Consider the following 298-nt stretch of genomic DNA (forward strand, 5'->3'; position numbering starts at 1 on the left):
CTTCACTAGTTACTCGGTTATCCGAACTAAGGTTACTCGGTTGCTATGACCATCTCATGTTAGTTGGCATGACCAGGCTACCTTTACTAAAATGTCTAGTTGACACAACCAGCTTTCTAGTAAAGCCAAAAGTAACACCGTGACTCGGTTGTGAGAACCGAGTTACGGGTTAACGCAACCGACTCGTTTTTTCCGTGTGACCTATCCCATTGGGCACTTGCCCATCTTTACCATGGAAACAATTTTCCATGAAAATTAAAAGTGCTGTAGAATCTATAATTATTTGAATTTTTGTCTC

The sequence above is a fragment of the Frankliniella occidentalis genome, unplaced genomic scaffold (genome assembly GCF_000697945.3).
Source record: "Frankliniella occidentalis isolate FOCC.00 unplaced genomic scaffold, Focc_3.1 Scaffold323, whole genome shotgun sequence".
In the NCBI taxonomy this organism is placed as follows: Eukaryota; Metazoa; Arthropoda; class Insecta; order Thysanoptera; family Thripidae; genus Frankliniella; species Frankliniella occidentalis.